This window comes from Herpailurus yagouaroundi, unplaced genomic scaffold (genome assembly GCF_014898765.1).
Source record: "Herpailurus yagouaroundi ecotype Mexico unplaced genomic scaffold, PumYag 29, whole genome shotgun sequence".
NCBI lineage: Eukaryota > Metazoa > Chordata > Mammalia > Carnivora > Felidae > Herpailurus > Herpailurus yagouaroundi.
In genome coordinates, this window is record NW_024412377.1 from 81,685,694 (window position 1) to 81,704,606 (window position 18,913).

General features: G+C 34.7%; 1 long non-coding RNA gene across 1 annotated transcript in view; it reads right to left on the bottom strand.

Annotated features, from left to right (window-relative positions):
* Nucleotides 1–17,119, bottom strand: part of LOC121012791 (uncharacterized) — a 94,534-nt gene extending 77,415 nt beyond the window's left edge. Inside the window, exon 1 of the long non-coding RNA XR_005782311.1 lies at nt 16,993–17,119. This is a non-coding gene — a long non-coding RNA (uncharacterized LOC121012791). The remainder of the gene's footprint in view (nt 1–16,992) is intronic.
* Between the last annotated feature and the right edge of the window lie 1,794 nt (nt 17,120–18,913).

Below are 18,913 nucleotides of genomic sequence, written 5' to 3' on the forward strand. Positions count from 1 at the left end.
ATTACATTTATTTGAAATATGTCAGAATGGAAAGGCTTATTTACAATAGCAATCATGAGAAAAACTAGAATTCTAAGAATGTATTTTCCTGTTCTACAGTGACTGATTACACATGAAGATATAGGGCTCCTGTTTTAAGAAGGCAATAGAACATATATGTGAATATGTTATGTTGTCTCATAGTAGAAACTATAAAGGCTAAGCATTGTGTTCTCACATTCTGTGTGGTAGCCAAACCCCAAAGTTATTGACCAAAATGTTTCATTTCCAGAGCTACTTATTATGTAACTAGGAGAAAGTAATTAAACCTTCCAGTTCATCCATCTGTCAAATAGAAAGAATATTATATTTGCCATCTGTCCAGCTTTTAGGTATGACAAATATTGATGAAAGGATCTAAATTAAATATGAGGCTTTATGTCACCTCATTTAAGAGTTTATCAGTATTGAAAATTCTACAAATCAATTTTTATTGTTTTTGTTGTTTGAAATATTTCAAATATAACAAAAGCTAATTTTTTGCTACTCCTATCAGATGTTAATATTAGTCCATATTTACTTTATATTTATTTATTCTGTTAATAAAGTATTCCAAATACAGCTAAAGTTCTAATCCCACCCACATGCCTTCCCTCTCCTCTTTCCACAGAGGTGTTCTGAAGTTTTGAGGAATCAATTATATGTAAGACTGCATAATTTTACTACATGTGTATGCATAAATTAATATACAGTACTATTTTGGTTTTGAAGTTCCACATATTTTATATCATATATACATAACTTTTAGTAATTTGCTTTTTTTATTGAATATTTTTTTCAAATCTATTCATATTGACACATACAGATTGATGTAAGTGCTTCATTTTAATTGTCAAATAATAATAACCTACAGTTAACTTATCCATTCAATAACCAGTGAACAATAGGTTGTTTCTCATTTTTTACTATTCTAAGCAATGGGTACCTATGTACACATACAGAAGTACTTCTGTAATATACATAACTGCTTTGCTACACTTTACTACAGTTTTATAAAATTATTTTAAAAGCCCTCTAGGAATTTTGATTGGGATGGCATTGAAGTTTTAGATAAATTGGAGAGATTTAATACTTTTAGAAGTCTTCCTATTTATGAACATGGTATGTCTCTGCAAATGTTTAAATCATTTCTTCTATGACTTTAAATAAAGTTTCATAATTTCATGCATGAAGAAAGGAAAAGTTTTTGTGACAGTTTTTTTCCTAGGCATCTTATACTTTCTCTACCTCTCTCTACACTACTCCCCACTCTCCCTGCCTTAGCTTGTTGCTCTTTTGAGTTATACCATTTTCTATATTGCATTTATACAAGGTCGTCCTATTACATACAAACTCTACTGAACTTTTTTTAATGTTTTTTTAAATTTATTTTTGAGAGAGAGAGAGGAGTGGGGGAAAGGCAGAGAGAGAGAGAGAGAGAGAGAGAGAGAGAGAGAATCTGAAGGAGACTCCAGGCTCTGAGCTGTCAGCACAGAGCCCAATGCAGGGCTCAAACTTGTGAACTGACAGATCATGACCTGGGCCAAAGCTGGGTGCTCAATCGACTGAGCCACCCAGGTGCCCCTCTACTGAGCTTCTTCAATATTGAATTTCTTTGTTAATTTTGTATTCAGAAAATCAGCTGAACACTATTTAAAACACCATTAAACCACAAGGGAAGAGAACAAGAGAAGAAGAAAGGAAAAGAAAACTATAAAAACAATCATAAAACAAAGAACAAAATGGCAATAAATGCATACCTATTGATAATTACTTCAAATGTAAATAGACTAAATGCTCCAATCAAAAGACATAGGATGACTGAATGGATTAATAAGCCATACCCATCTATATACTGCCTACAAGAGACTTATTTCAGACCTAAAGACACACACAGCTTGAAAGTGAAGGGATGGAAAAACATACACCGTGCAAATGGAAGCAAAAAGAAAGTTGGGGTAGCAATACTAATGTCAGACAAAATAGACTTTAAAACAAAGACTGTAACAAGAGACAAAAAGGACACTACATAATGATAAAAGGAATAATCCAACAAGAGGATATAACAATTATAAAAATCTATGCATCCAACATGGGAGCACCTAAAATACATAAAGTACCTATTAACGGACATAAAAGAAGAAATTGACAGCAATACACAAATAGTAGTGAACTTTAATACCCCACTTACATCAATGGATAGATCATCCAGAGAGAAAATCAACAAGGACAACAGTGGCTTTGAATGACACATTAGACTAGATAGACCTAAAAGATATATTCAGAACATTTCATCAAAAAAACAGCAGATTACACATTCTTTTCAAGTGCACATAGAACATTTTCCAGAAGAGATCACATGTTAGGCTACAAAACAAGTGTCAATAAATTTGAAAAGATTGAAATCATATCATTCATCTTTTCTGACCACAATAGTATGAAACTGAAAATTAATCACAAGAAAAAGTCTGGAAAGTAAATAAATACATGCAGACTAAATAACGTGCTACTAAATTATGAATGAGTCAATTAAGAATTCAAAAAGGAGGGGCGTCTGGGTGGCTCAGTCAGTTAAGTGTCTGGTTCTTGATTTCAGCTCCAGTATTAATCTCATGGCTCATGAGCTTGAGCCCCACTTCAGGCTCTGTGCTGGCAGTGTGGAACCTGCTTGGGATTCTCTCTCTCTTCCTTTCTCTGCCCCTCCCCAACTCATGCTCGCTCTCTCTCTCTCTGTCTCTCAAAAAAAAAAAAAAAAAAAAAAAAAAAAGAATCCAAAAAGGAAATTAAAAAATGCATGGAGACAAATGAAAATGAAAACACAATGGTCAAAAGTCTTTGTAATGCAGCACCAGTGGCTCTATGACAGAAGTTTATAGCAGGGGTACCTGGGTAGCTTATTCAGTTAAGCATCTAACCTTGGCTCAGTTCATGATCTTGCTGTTCGTGAGTTCGAGCCCTGCATAGAACTCTGTGCTAACAGCACAGAGCCTGGAGCCTGCTTTGGATTCTGTGTCTCCCTCTTTCTCTGCTCCTCCCCCACTCTCACACTGTGTCTCTCTCTCAAAAATAAATAAGCATTAAAAAAAAGATTTAAAAAAATGTAGAAATCTGTTGCATTTCTATACACTAATAATAAAGTAGCAGAAAGAGAAATTAAGAGAACACATTTATAATTAAGAATACCATTTACAATTGAACTAGAAAAAAACACCTAGAAATAAATTTAACCAAGGAAGTGAAAGACCTGTACCCAAAACCTATAAAACATTGATGAAAGAAATTGAAAGGCACCTGGGTGGCTCAGTCAGTTAAGCATCTGGCTCTGATTTTGGCTTAGGTCATGATCCCACAGTTCCTGAGATCGAGTCCACATCAGGCTCTGTGCTGACAGCACAGGGCCTACTTGGGATTCTCTCTCTCCCTGTTTTTCTGCCCCTCCTCTGCTTTCTCACTTGCTCTCTCTCAAAATAAATATATAAACTTAAAAAAAAAGAAAATTAAGATGAGACTAATAAATGGAAAGATGTCCCATGCTCACAGAGTGGAAGAAAAGATTATTGAAATGTCCATACTACCTAAACAATCTACACATTTAATGCAATCCCTTTCAAAATACCAACAGAATTTTTCACAGAACTAGAACAAATAATCCTAAAATTTGTATGGAACCACAAAAGACCCTGAATAGCTAAAGCCATGAGAAAGAATAACAAAGTTAGAGGTATCACAATCCCAGATATCAAAATATACTACAAAACTACAATAAGCAAAACAGTATGGTACTGGCACACACACAAAAAAAGACACATAGATCAATGGAACAGACAGAGAACATAGAAATAAACCCAGGCTCATATGATAAATTAATCTATGACAAAGGACGAAAGAAGCTACAATGGGGAAAAGAAAATCTCTTCAACAAATGGTGGTGGGGAAACTGGATAGTTATATGCAAAAGCATGAAACTGAACCACATTCTCATACCATATACAAAAATAAAGTCAAAATGAGTTAAAGACCTAAATGTGAGACATGAAAGCATAAAACTCCTGGAAGATAACATAGGCAGTAATTTATTTGACATTAGCTGTAGCAACATTTTTCTCCATATGTCTCCTCAAGCAGGGGAAACAAAAATAAAAATAAAATGTTGGGACTACACCAACCTAAAAAAGCTTTCACATAGTGAACGAAATTAACAAAATGACAAGGCTACCTACTGAATGGGAGAAGATATTTGTAAATGATATAACTGAGAAGAGGTCAATATCTAAAATACATATAAAAAAACTCATACAACTCAACATCAAAAAAATGAATAATCTTTATTTTTTTTAATTTTTTTATTTTTTATTTTTGGGACAGAGAGAGACAGAGCATGAACGGGGGAGGGGCAGAGAGAGAGGGAGACACAGAATCAGAAACAGGCTCCAGGCTCTGAGCCATCAGCCCAGAGCCCGACGCTGGGCTCGAACTCACGGACCGCGAGATCGTGACCTGGCTGAAGTCGGACGCTTAACTGACTGTACCACCCAGGCGCCCCCAAAAAATGAATAATCTTATTAAAAAATGGGCAGACCTGAATAGACATTTTTCCAAAGAAGACACACAGATGGCCAACAAATACAGGAAAAGATAATCAGCATCACTTACCATCAGGGAAATACAAATCAAAACCAAAATGAGTTATCATTTTGCACCTGTCAGAATGGCTAGAATCAAAAAGACAAGAAATAACAAGTGTTGGTAAGGATGTAGAGAAAAAGGCACCCTTGTGCACTGTCAGTGGGAATGCAAATTGATGTAGCCACCGTGGAAAAGTTGGAGTTTCTTCAAAAATTAAAAACAGAATTACCATATGATTCAGTAATTCCACTACTGAGTATTCATCCAAAGAAAATGAAAATACAACCTGGAAAGGATACATGCACCCTTATATGTACTGCAGCATTATTTATAATAGCCAAGTTATGGAAACAACACAAGTATCCATCTATATATGAATGGATAAGGAATATGTGATACACACACACACACACACACACACACACACACACACACACACACAGTGGAACATTACTCAGCCATAAAAAATAATGAAATGTGCCCATTGGTAATGACATGGATGGACCTAGAGGATATAATGCTAAGTGAAATGAGTCAGACAGAGAACAACAAACACCACATGAGTTCAGCCTATGTGGAATTTAAGAAACAAAACAAATGAACATAAAAAGAAAAAAATGAAAAAAATGAAAAGAAATTCTTAAATACAAAAAACATACTGGTGGTTGCCAGAGGGGAGGTCATGGGAGGATGGGTGAAATAGATAAAGGGGATTAAGAGTACACTTCTCATGATGAGCACTGAGTAAGGTATAGCACTGTTGAATTATATTGTATACCAGAAACTAATATAACACTATATGTTAATTATACTTTATTAGAAAAAAAGAAAACATATTCTAAAGGTTCTCTTATCTACAAATATTTTTGGATTTTCCAAATGTCCTTGTCTGCAGATTGATTCTCATGGATTTTCTTTCAAACAAACATATTAATTGTGGAGTAGTACAATATCACTTCTTTTTAATCATTTTTCAAACTTTAGTTCTATATTATACTATAAATCTTAGCTGATAAAATCAAACAGGAAAAATAAATAAATCACTACTTTAAAAAATGAATTTCAATACTAACAGGAATTTTAAAAAGTCATCTCACTTGATGAAGCAGCACATAATGAATACCTACTATCTATTAGTACAATTAGCTGTTTTTGTAGGACCTAAGGCCAATAGTCAAAATTAACTGTAAATACTTCAAGCAACTTCTTTTTTTTTTTTTTTTTTATTAAATTTTTTTTTTCAACGTTTATTTATTTTTGGGACAGAGAGAGACAGAGCATGAACGGGCGAGGGGCAGAGAGAGAGGGAGACACAGAATCGGAAACAGGCTCTAGGCTCTGAGCCATCAGCCCAGAGCCCGACACGGGGCTCGAACTCACGGACCGCAAGATCGTGACCTGGCTGAAGTCGGACGATTAACCGACTGCGCCACCCAGGCGCCCCCAAGCAACTTCTTAAAAATGCAAATCCATGGTAATTTCCTAGTTTATTGTTATTTGTTTATCTAACCAATTTGGGATCATTTTACTAAAGACAGAGACAAACTCTAGGCAGTTCTTTTCCCAAAAGATTATCTTTTACTCATGAATAGTTACATATTCATTAAGTAGATTATCATAAACATGAAAACCTTTTTCTAATGGAAATATTATTGTAAATGGTAAATTCCCACACTAATCCATAACATACCAAAATTAAGTACAAAACACCCTCTTTCAACTATATGGAACCATCATATATAACCTATTTTTATAGTGGTAATTTATAGTGCAAACATAGATAATCTTGGGCCATAACCATTTATCTACTTTTTAATTTAGACATTTTAGATAAGTTAAACTATTTTCATTTAATATTACAATACAAGCCTTGAGAAAAACAAATAAGTTTTGTTATTTTCTAGGAACTTTGTAGAACAGAAATCATAAAAATTCAGTCAATAGGGTTTTTCTACTCTGTATCTGTGTTCTCAAATTTAGTTGCTTAAGATAACCTAGACAGGGGTCCCTGGGTGGCTCAGTCGGTTAAGTGTCCAACTTTAGCTCAGGTCATGATCTCATGGTTGGTGAGTTGCAGCCTCACATTGGGCTTGCTGCTGTCAATGCAGAGCCCACTTCAGATCCTCTGTCTCCCTCTCTCTTTGCCCCTCCCCCACTCACACTCCATCTTTCTCAAAACAAAAACACAACCAAAAAAAAGAATCACCTAGATAACTATGGGAGGTGATGGATATGTTAATCAGCTTGATTGTGGCAATTATTTCACAATGTATGTGCATATCAAAATGTCAAATCCAATTCATGATCCTTAAATATATACAATTTTTATTTGTTAATTATACTTCAATAAAATGGGGAGGTGGGAAGAATTACATGGTGACAATATTAAAATTGTACATTGCTTCAATCTTTTGCCACCCTCATCCTCCTGAGATATTGATTCATAGTTCTAGTGTGGGATTGATAAATTTTCATTTTTAATGAGTACTCTTCCCTCAAAATGCTGATAGGAATTGACCGCAGCTCATACTATGAGAGGCACTTCTCTAGAATAAGTGTGCACCCGAGGTTGTGGTCTCTGATTTTCTAATCTTTTTACCACCAACATAAACCAAATTTTCTTTAAAGCATAATGGCTCAATTGGTATCCCTCTCATCTCTCCATCCAATCCTGATCAAGGAAAACAGCTTAGGCACCACTTGTAATTAAGATTAGCACCCTCCCTGCACCAGGTTCTTATTTTACGTAACCTCCTGGTAATTTCCTTTGTTCTGACATCCGGTGCCTTAGTGACAGCATCTAAATCTGGAAAATGCCAAAATTCAATATGGAGCTTTTTTTGGCTTTTTTTTAAGTGCTTTTATTTAAATCCAATCATTTTTTTGCTCCACAATGAATATGATAAATCATAAAGTTTTACCCAGTGTCATTGTTTGTATGCTATTATATCATAATTATTCTTAATGGTTTTATGATGATATAATTTATACCATGAAGTTCACCCGTAGAAGTGTGTTCAAGTATACAATTCAATGGTACTTAGAGTTTTTTACAAAACTGTGCAACCATCACCATAATCTAACTTACAAACATCTTTATCATCCCAAAAAGAAGTCCTCCACCCATTAGCAGTCACTTCTCATCCTCACTCTCTGTCCCACAAACCCTAGTCAACCTCTAATCTACTTTTTGTCTCTAATAGATTTATTTATTCTGTGTTTTTTGTATAGATGTAACCTTATAATACGTGGTCTCTTGTGACTGACTTCTTTCACTCAGCATAATGTCTTTGAAGTTCATGCAAATTGTAGTATCCATCAGTTCTTCATTCCTTTTTTGGCCAGATAATATTCCATGATATGGGTATATAACATTATGTCTATCGCTTCGTCAGTTGATGAACATTTAGGCGGTTTCTAGTTTTTGGCTATTATGAATAATACTGCTGTGAACATCCATGTACAAGTTTCTCTTTAGCCATATATTTTCAGTTCTCTTGGGTATATATATACCTAGGTATAGAATTTCTGGGTCGTTTGGTGACTCGATGTTTAACACTGGGGAGTTGCTAAGGTGAGGCTGTACCATTTTACATTCCTACCAACAATAAATGAGCATTCCAATTTCTCCACATCTTTAACAGCACTTGTTATTGTCTTTTTCATTATAACTATTGTAGTAAATATGTAGTATCTCATTGTGGTTTTGATTTCCATTTCCCTAATGGCTAAAGATGTTGGGCATCATTTCCTGTACTTTTTGGTAATTTGTATCTTTTTAAAAGAAATATCTATTCTTATCCTTTGCCCATTTTAAAATTGGATTGTCATTTTATTATGGAGTTGTAACAGTTCTTTATAGAGTCTGGATTTATTTTCAAATATATGATTTGCAATTTTTTTTCCCAGTCTGCAGACTGTCTTTACACCTTCCTGCTGGTGTCCTTTGATGCACAAAAGTTTTTTAATTTTGATGAAGCCCAAGTTAATAGTCTTTTATTACTTGTGCTTTTCCTGTTGCATCTAAGAAATCATTTCCTAACCCAAGATCATGGAGATTTACTTCTGTATATTCTTCTAAGTTATATTACCATGATGATGTTTACAGATGTGATTGAATGGGAAGAGAGATTTAAAGTGATATGATTAGAGAGCTATTAAGAGAAAACATTTCAATTACTTAATTTTACAGATAGTAATTACTAGGATTATGGGATAGTTCCTAGGCATTAACTCTAACTATAAATACATTGACAAAAAATAGATAGTATCAATAAAGAAAGAACTGCAAAGTCATGGTAGGCCTAAAGGAACTTCAAGGGTAGGTAGCAAACCTGGATTATTGAGAAGTCATAGGAAGACTTTGTGCCTCAGCACAGGGCAACTGTGGGGGACACTTGAATATAGCAGCTCTGACAGCTGTCAGCCATAAGCAAAAAGTCAAGAACCCCAACTCCTGCTCTCATACTCCAGGGCATTGGTGAGACAGAATGGAGTTATTTCCACGCTATACAAGAAGTAAAGGCTTGGAACTATGCAGGCTTGATCCTTCATTTGTCACTGTGAGAATGGGAGGTTTATTTTTCTTCAGATAGTAGAGAGCTATGTCTAAGCACAAGTAACTATCTGCTTTGTCACCATCCCTGGCACTCTACTGATGCTGGCTATCTCTCAGGCCCAATGGCCAAATGCCAAAGATGATTGATCAACCGTTCTCCATGTCCAGGTTCGAAGAAGGATCCAAAAGATATTATTATTTCATAATAGAAGGAACAAAGGTAAGGATAAAAGAAGAATTTACTGATGACCTGTCAAAGTAACTTTATCAGAGAAATAATTTTGAATCCAGTTTTTCCCCTTTATATTTCCTACATTGTGTGAAGAAGAAATGTCTCCTAATTCAGTGAATAGATTACCTATGTGAAAAATGGCAACTTATGTTGTTCCTTCCCTTCAAAACACAATACAAAATAATCATGCATAACATTCACTGTGAACTATTTTGCACGACACATTCAATACATTTAGAATCCTCTAATTTAATTTTATCAAATGTTTCTATAAAGCAACTATACTATAATACTACCATGGTTATGGGACTCAGGAAGGTATCATGATTTAACATTTGTATCTCTCTGCTTCTCCAAGCTTCATTATCTTTATTCTGTTGCTATTGCCATGGAAATCATGTATGTTTTTCCAATGGACACTTTTAAATTTTCATTAAATATTTGCTCATATTTTTCCATTTTGATATAATTTTATCTAGTTCCTTAAAACAATCTTCAGGATAAGAATTTGAGTTTTGAAATACATCCAACTTTGCAAGCATGTTGCAAATTCTCTTAGTATTAATGTGACTCAGAATAGTTACCTCTTCTCAAATCCAGACTTTTAATATAGAAATGAATCATCCCATAATCCCGATCTTATTCTGTCATGCCCATCTATGCAAAGATGGTTCATAAGATTTGTGAAATTTCCTTTAGCTAAAGGGATTGCAAATGCAGATAATAGTCTAAAGGACAAGTAAAATGTACTGAAGCAACACATTTAAAAACAGGTTTAATCAAGACAATAGCTCATTTGTTCCTGTGGAGACTAACAGGGTAGAAGTAAGGAAAAGATATTAAACAAGAAATTAGAAGATCCAAATTCCAGTCAAGACTATGCTACTATGTTCTTTTACAAACTTAAGCAGATTAATTAATTTCTCAGGGTGTAATAATTAGGAGTGTACAGAGATATGAGTAACAGGAAAACTGACCAAAAGTGGCTTAAGAAATAAAGAATTAATTGTCTCGTGCAAGAGGAAAAGATATTGATACAGAAATACTAATTTGGTATAGTGGCTGGTTCCAATTATCAAAGATCCAAACTCTTTCCATCCTCCTATTCTATTGTCTTTCTATCCTTAGTCTTGCCATCTCATAGTCTCAAGATGGCTGCCAAGTTCCAGGTATCACACTCCCATTGAAAAATAAGATTTTTATATGTCTACTTTGTCTTTTAAATAATCAAATGGAATTTTTTCCCTGAAATAATCCAGCCGATTATCCTTTATATATTGTTGCCTAAAAGTTGGTCAAATGGCCACCTTTATATATGAGAGAATCTGGGAAAGTGAGTATCTGGCTTATCCAGCCTCTATAAAGGGAAACAGACAAAGGAGCCTCACGACTCTGCCTATAAATGTGAAAGTTGGGTAAACTGATCTCTCGGGTGTGGCTCTAGACTAATGAGTAACTTTTGAAAATAAAATGTCATGAAAAACAAGTGACCTGAATTCTACTTTACATATTTTAAGAGGTATCAGTTTTTACCAAATCCCTGTGATAGCATTCTCTGTCATCTCTAACACAAAGCAAAACAAACATTCTCCATCCATGATTCCAAAATTCTAAAGTTAACAGTCTCTCCTCTTCCCTAGCTAGAAAAAAACAAAAAAATAAAAACAAAAATCCTTCTAAGTGGTCCAGACACTGAGTCATTCAATTTAACTGTGATGGGACTACATCTATTTTTGAGATTTTGTCATCGTGGTTTAAGAACACTAACTATCTGCAGACACTTTGAATACTTTTCCTAGCACAACTCTGAGTTTATGCTGCAGTAAATTTAAAATGCAAAATTAACGATGTAAAAGGCTAAATAAATAATTCTATTATAAAAAGCACAAGTGATCATATTCTTAAAAAATTCAAAGAATTCAAAATGTATTGTCCAAATGACATTCCATTTGTGTCTCATACTTCCGTGTGATATTACACGTATCTGTGCTTCATTTTTCTGAGAGTTACACAGCCACCCACTATTATTAAAAGCACTCCATCACCAAATAAATATGTATTCTGAAATTAAAACAAGATACTACACGAGAAAACTTTGGAAGCCAGAATGTTGCCAGCTGTGAGTGCCAGATGTGATTACAGAGCAACAACAAACAATGATGCAATCAGCCTATTGGTTAGCCAGAAACTGTGAACACCCAGAAAAGGTTCTGTCTGAATACATACTCAATGGTGTGTTCCAAACTACTGTGCAAAAATGCTTGTTTTATCCAGATACTCTATGGGAATATTTAGCTGTTACATTGTAAATGCTGTTATTTTGGTTTCTAAAAATGTCATGACAGGAAATGATTTCAGGGAGGAGTTGCCAAGATGGCTGTTAGGCAAAAGCAAGGGGGGGGGGGGGGGGCTGTTAAACCTAGAGAACAAGAAGCTGGAAAAGTTAAATACACCACTTACTATTTGCAATAAAGTAGATTCTTAAAATCCAAAAAAAAAAAAAAAAAAAAAAAAAAGAAAAAAATTTTCCCCTCCAATTATCATTGCCAAAAGGATGACTATGGTTTAAAGAGTGCTTACTGCTCATTGTCACAAAGGTTATAATGTTTCTGCTCTTGGACAGTCATCAGGTTAATAAATGACTAAGAGAAGAAAGCCAGTTTATGTAGAGGAAAGAGATGACTCCTACCATTCCCTGTTTCCCAGACAGTACAGCAAATGGGCAGCTGCAGCCTTTTGCTAAGAATTTCTACAGGTTCAGAAATGCCCATTCTCATGGTATTTTTTTATTTTTTCCCTGTTTGAGAAGTACAAGGTGAGAATACCTGAGGACAGGTAAGAATAGAGGTTGGTCAGAAAGTAATTATATTTAATGCCACATTGGGAGTTTGACCTTCCTCAGAGGGCTGCTAAAGTAAATAGTTACAGTAAATATTAACTGAAGAGCTATAGAAATTCAAAGAAAAAGAAAGGGGAATGGGAAAAGGAAGGAGGAGGGAGGGGAAACTAATTTTTTTTTCCCTTGAAGAGATTCATGTTATAGAACAGCTCTTTAAGTATAAAATTCTTAGTTTAGCCAACTTATTTCTCATTAATGATATTTACTAATTATATGCCTATCTTTAAGTAATAAGTTGTTTTATTTTACTACTGTTTCTGTTAGGTCTGTAAATAGTCAGATATTACAACAGACCCCTAGGAAAATCACTTTAGATATAGAGAAAAAATAATGATTATGCCATAACTCATCAATAAAACTTTTCAGAAAAGTGTTAAACATATCTAATTTTACTTTCCTGTTTTTCAGGTAAACTCAATGTCCTCCCCTCTTCAACAGCAAGATAAATGAACTTTTTCAACCATTTATTTTTAGATTCCCACTTAAGATCCTTTACTATCTAGTGTGTTCCCCATGTGCTTTAAGGTATAGGTTGCATACAATTTTATTACTCAAACTATTATCCCTATATTCCCCCCATATTACACACTGCTTTACACATAAGTGTTGGCATATATATATATATATATATATATATATATATATATATATATATATAATTGGAAGCTTCCATAATCTTTTTTTAGCCCAAAAAAATAGATAGTGAGTAAGGAAAGAGGGAAGGAGAGAAGGAAGAAAAAAGAAGGGAAGCTAAGGGGCACCTGGGTGGCTCAGTCGGTTGAGCATCTGACTTCAGCTCAGGTCACGATCTCATGGTTTGTGAGTTTGAGCCCCACGTCGGGCTATGTGCTGACAGCTCAGGGCCTGGATCCTGCCTCAGATTCTGTGTCTCCCTCTCTTTCTGCCTCTGCTAGCTTGTGTCTCTGTGTGTCTCTCTCTCACAAATAAATAAACATTAAAAAAAAAAAGGAAGGGAAACTAAGTCCATAAATATTTATTAAACACCATTGTTGGCAAATGTCAGAAAGGTGAATCAACTGCCTCTTATATTCATGTTCATAAAATGAAGTGATTTTAATTTTATTCCATATATATAATATGATTTTAACACAACAAAAGAGGAAAAATAAGAGCCAACAACACAATAATACAATTATAGGAAAATATTATCAAAAACTTTATGCCAACAAATTGGACAACATGGAAGAAATGGATAAATTTCTAGAAACATATAAACTACTCAAAATGAAACAAGAGGACATAGAAAACTTGAACATACCAATAACCAGCAAAGAAATTGAATCAGTAACAAAAAATCTCCCAACAAACAAAAGTCCAGGGCCAGGTGGCTTCAGAGACAAATTCTACCAAACATTTAAAGAAAAGTTAATACCTATTCTTCTCAAACTATTCCAATAAATAGAAATGGAAGGAAAACTTCCAAATTCATTCTATGAAGCCAGTATTACCCTGATACCAAACAGGGATACCAAACCAGACAAAGACACCACTAAAAAAGCAAACTACAGGCCAATATCCCTCATGAACATGTATGCAAAAATTCTTAGGAAAATACTAGCAAATCAAATCCAACAGTTCATTAAAAGGATCACTCACTGTGATCAAGTGGGATTTATTCCAGGGCTATAAGGGTAGTTCCATATTTGCAAAACAATCAACGTGCTACACCACATTAATAAAGGAAAGATAAGAACTTTCAACAGATGCAGAAAAAGCACTTGACAAAGTATGACAGTTATTCATAATAAAAAATCTCAACAAAAGCAGGGTTAGAGGGAACAAACCTCAACATATATGAGACCATATATGAGAAACCCACAGCTAATAGCATCCTCAGTGTAGAAAAACTGAGAGCTTTTCTTCTAAAGTCCAGAACAAAACAGGGATGTCCACTCTCAACACTACTATTTAACATAGTACTGGATGTCCTAGCCACAGCAATCAGACAACAAAAAAGGAATAAAATGCATCCAAACTGGCAGAGAAGAAGTCAAACTGTCACTATTTGCAGATGACATGACACTCTATGTAGAAAACCTGAAGGATGCTACACACACACACAAAACATTGCTAGAACCGATACACGAATTTAGTAAAGTCACAGGATACAAAATCAACATACAGAAATCTATCACATTTCTATGCACCAATAATGCACCAGAAGCAGAAAGAGAAACTGAGGAATCAATCCTATTTTCAATTACACCAAAACCATAAGATACCTAGGAATGAGCCTAACCAAAAAGGTAGAAGATCTGTACTCTGAAAACTATAAAACACTGAAGAAAGAAATTGAAAATAACACAAGAAAATAGAAAAACATTCCATATTCATGAATTAGAAGAACAAATATTATTTAAATGTCTATACTACCAAAGCAATCTACACATTTAAAGTAATCCCTATCAAAATACCACCAGCATTTTTCACCGAGCTAGAACAAACAATCCAAAAATTTGTGTGGAACCACACAAAAGACCCCAATAGCCAAAGCAATCTTAAAAAAGAAAAGCAAGGCTGGAGGCATCACAATCCCACACTTCCAGACCTCAATATTAGAGAGCTATAGTGATCAAGAGGATATGGTACTGGCACAAATATAGACACATAGATCAATGGAACAGAATAGGAAACCTACAAATGAACTCACAATTATATGGCCAATTAATCTTCAACAAAGCAGGAAAAAATATCAAATGGAAAAATGGCAATCTCTTCAAAAATGCTGTTGGGAAAACTGGACAGTAACATGCAAAAGAATGAAACTAGACCACTTTCTTACACCACACACAAATAAATTCAAAATGGATGAAAGACCTAAATAAAGACATAAAACCATTAAAATCCTATAGGAAGACATAGGCAGTAACCTCTTTGACATTGGCTGTAGCAACTTCTTACTAGCTATGTCTCCTGACGCAAGGGAAACAAAAGCAAAATAAACTATTGAGACTATATCAAAATAAAAAGCTTCTGCACAGCCAAGGGAAACAATCAACAAAACTAAAAGGCAAACTACAGAATTGAAGAAGATATTTGCAAATGACCTATCTTATCAAGGGTTAGTATCCAAAATATATAAAGAACTTCTCAAACCCAACATCCAAAAAACAAATAACCCAGTGAAGAAATGGGCAGAACACATGAATAGACAATTGTGCAAAGAAGACATACAGATGGTCAACAGATACATGAAATGATGCTCAACATCACTCATCATCAGGGAAATGCAAATCAAAATCACAATGAGATACCACCTCACACCAGTCATAATGACTAAAATTAACAACACAGGAAACAACAGGTGTTGGTGAGGATGCAGAGAAAGGGGGACCCTCTTACACTGTTGGTAAGAATACAAATTGGTGCAGCCAGTCTGGAAAACAGTATGGAGGTTCCTCAAAAAGTTAAAAATAGAACTACCCTATGATCCAGAAACTGCTCTACTGGTCATTTACCCAAAGGATACAAAAATACTAATTTGAAGGGATACATACACTCTGATGTTCATTGCAGCATTATCAACAATAGCCAAAATATGAAAAGAGTCAATATGCCTATCAACCAATGAATGAATAAACAAGATGTGATATACATATACAATGGAATATAACTCAGGCATCAAAAAGAATGAAATCTTGCCATTTGTAATAATGTGGATGGAGCTAGGGAGTATTATCCTAAGTGAAGTAAGTCAGTCAGAGGAAGACAAATAATATGATTTCACCCATGTGTGAAATTTAAGAAGCAAAACAAACAAACATAGTGGGGAACAAAGAAAAGAAAACCAAGAAACAGACTCTTAACTACAGAGAACAAACAGGGTTACTGGAGGGGGTGGGGGGTGACTGGGGGGATGAGTGAAATAGCTAATGGGGATTAAAGAGTGCCCTTGTGATAAGCACCAGGTGTTGTATATAAGCGATGAATCACTGTATTGTACACCTGAAACTAATATTACACTGTATGTTAACTAACTGAAATTTAAATAACTTGGAAGAAGAAGAAAAAAAGTCTGGCTCAGGAAAAAATAAGTCACTCATAGTTACTAAATTTAGCACTTCACACTTTAATAAGTGTGCTTATCTAATTATTTGTTCATTTATTCATACATAAAAATTAATTTTATAAAAATATTTCAACAATTCAATAATCCCAAATATCAGGAAACTAAACCAAATTATCCCTCATTATTATTCTGGTATGTAATAGTTTTTAAATTTGGTTTTCTTTCTCCTATGTATTCCAAAAGCATCACTTCTGGATAAGCAGGTAAATAGACAATTGGGTTAAAATTAAAGAGTATAAAAAAGTCAACTAATGTGTTAAAAAAGGATTTTTCTTATTTTATTTTAAATAACTATTATAAAAATTAGACTGTTAATGGCATTGATTAATGTGTGAAAGAAAAACCACGCTTTACATTTTCTTTTACAGTGAATGAGAGACTATAACTCAAATAGATCTGGAACTTGATTTTTCATTTCTCCACTGAGTCAGTATTGATTTCTTTAATCTTTTTTAAGTCTTTTTTCATTCAACTAGTGTTGGTCTATTTTTCAGATCTGAGGCATTCCTCATAGAAATGCATTCCTTGTTTGTCAACCAACAATTTAGATAAATGTCAAGTTCACATACCTAAGGAGAAGAAAAGTGTTTCTAACAGCCATCCGTTATCAGTGAGGACAGAGTGTGCTGTCATTTAAATGCTATATAGCACCGATACAACTGTCTCAGAAGTCTTGAAAAATAAATTTGTTTCCTGAGGCATCTAAAACACAAACATTAGAGGTCAGAAACAGAGTAATAGGGACTATAAACATACATGACTGCTTAGCTACTATTGTTCAGAAATTAAGTATAACTCAAGGTGTGGTAGGTTAATGAAAAGCTAATTGGATGGAGGAAGTAGCAGAAAGGAAATGTGTACTGTAGGTGAACAGCTTATAGACAAAATGTTACAGAGCTGAGGTTATGTTGCACCGAATGGACCTGAATTTATTCTAGATGTATTCTTGGCTAATTTTACTATTATGGTGAGATAATTAGCACTATAACACTGTAATTTACTGTTATTTATTAATTTAATATTAAATTCAACATTCCAACAAGAAAATCTTATATACAATTTGGGCCACAAACTAAAAACACATCATTAACCTCCAGGAATTTCTCTTCTTATAAAAGAAACCATATTAAAAATAACAATAACAGGGGCGCCTGGGTGGCGCAGTCAGTTAAGCGTCCGACTTCAGCCAGGTCACGATCTCGCGGTCCGTGAGTTCGAGCCCCGCGTCAGGCTCTGGGCTGATGGCTCAGAGCCTGGAGCCTGTTTCAGATTCTGTGTCTCCCTCTCTCTCTGCCCCTCCCCCATTCATGCTCTGTCTCTCTCTGTCCCAAAAATAAATAAACGTTGAAAAAAAAAATAACAATAACAACAGCAACAACAACAACTAATTGTAGTGTAGTATTTTAATTAAGTGATTTATAAAGCAAGTACTAATGACTGAAAAGAGGGTGACATCATAATATGAAAGCACTCTGGCAAGGATCTTATGGTAGATACTTGCTGGTTTGGTGCCAGCTGATGAAGTTCCTTTGGGAAACTAGGTTGTCTCAGTCCATGTGGATGGGTAGGCCTTCACCTAATACACCTAATACTTAATACAGGAGTCAGAATGCATGGCTCAGATCTGCAAGGTATAACACTTAGTTCCCAATACATATCAACTGATTCAGGGTTGGGTCTGTGAGCCTACTTGGCCACTTCAGACTGAATTCAGCTACTTGTTTGAAAGCCATAGTAACAAATGCTCTTTTCTTCAATCTACATGAACCCTGAGAAAATCTCTGGCAACTATCTTGTCTTCAGGTGTCATCTGAGAAGGTAAATAAGAATACTGTTGTTGCCATTATAAGTCATTGCAAATTTGGTGGCTTAAAATAATAAAAATTTACTTTCTCATAGTTCTAGAAGCTAGAATTACAAAGTCCAGAATCAAAGTGTTTGCAGACCTATGCCCCCTCTGAAAACAATGGAAAAATCCTTCCTTGTCTCTTCATTGCTTCTGGTAGTTGCCAAAAATCCTTGGTGTACCTTGGCATGTAGATGGATTACTACAATCTCTGCCTCTGTCTTCACATAGAATTGTACTTGTCTCTCCTGTGTCTCTGTGTCTTGTGTTCAAATCTATGTTTCCTTATAAGGACTTTAGTCATTGCATTTAGGGCCCACCCTAATCAAGTATGATCTCATCTTAACTTGATTACAACTATAATGATCCTATTTCCAAATAAAGTTATGTTCACAGGTATCAGAGGTTAGGATTTTGACACAGTTTTTTGGGGAAACAAATAAAATACAACAAGCTAGAGATGACATGGTGCCTTTGATGTCATCTGTAATAACCCAATACTGCTAAATTTAGAACTAAAAATATATGTTTTGAATGAAATTAATTGTAATCTCCTTTTGTGAAGCATGTGACTGATGACACAATGGCACTTAGGGGTGCCTGGGTGGCTCAGTTGGTTGGGCAACTGACTTCCACTCAGGTTA